Genomic DNA, 990 nt, shown 5'->3' with positions numbered 1-990 from the left:
TATATATATAACCCCAAGCCAAACTGAAAAAAAGAAGAAAGAACCAAACAACAATCCACCGCTGAAGGGTGTAAAGAACTCAAAGCTAATCAAGAATCACAATTCCGGGGTAGGGGGTAGGGTAGGGTGCGCCAAAAGAGACACTCCAAATTACCAGATACTGTTAGCTAGACTAAACGGACGGTACAACCTTCAAGAAAAGGACACTCTTCCCCGACACCGCCCCTTCCCCTCCTCTCACCCCTCTTTTGCAACGTTTCCTGTAGCGTAAAATGCCGATCGTAGGCTAGCCTATAATGACGAAGGACATCTCCGTCGTACCTTGTGATTCGCTGGTCGTTGTTTTGAGACTTCAGTCGCAACAAAATACTTCCCCAAACAAACGAACAAACAATCAGACAAAAGTCCACTCTGTTGAAGGGTGTGAAGAATCCAAAGTCAATTAACTACAATGTACCTCTATTCCGGGGTAGGGGGTGTGGGATTAGTGGAGAGGGAGGACAAAATGGGACATTCCAGAATCATTAACTGTAAGTTGTAAGCTGAACGTTGGGCCATATAGATAGACGGTATAATAATATATTTTATTGAAAAGTACACAACCACCCATTTCCTACCCCTCACACTCATCCTTCTTTGCAATGTTTCCTGCAGCATGTAAAATGCCGACCGTAGCCTATAATAATGACTAAGGACATCTCCTTCGTACCTTGCGATTCACTGGTCACTGTTTTGTGACTCCAGTCGCAACATATCACTCCGCCCAGCAAACAAACAAATAAACAAACCAACAAACTTTTGAAAATTGTGAAGAACCCTAAGTCCAGTAACTATAATTATTATGGAGTGGGGTGAGTGGGAGGGTATGGCGCACAAAATGAAAAAGAGACACTCCAAATTACCTCCAACTGTTATCTGGACAAAACGGACGGTAGCCTACAACCTTCGAGAAAAGGAAACTCCTCACCCTTCTCCCCCCCCCCCCCCCTT

This window comes from Aplysia californica, unplaced genomic scaffold (genome assembly GCF_000002075.1).
Source record: "Aplysia californica isolate F4 #8 unplaced genomic scaffold, AplCal3.0 scaffold00485, whole genome shotgun sequence".
NCBI classification, from domain to species: domain Eukaryota; kingdom Metazoa; phylum Mollusca; class Gastropoda; order Aplysiida; family Aplysiidae; genus Aplysia; species Aplysia californica.
This window is presented reverse-complemented; position numbering follows the sequence as displayed.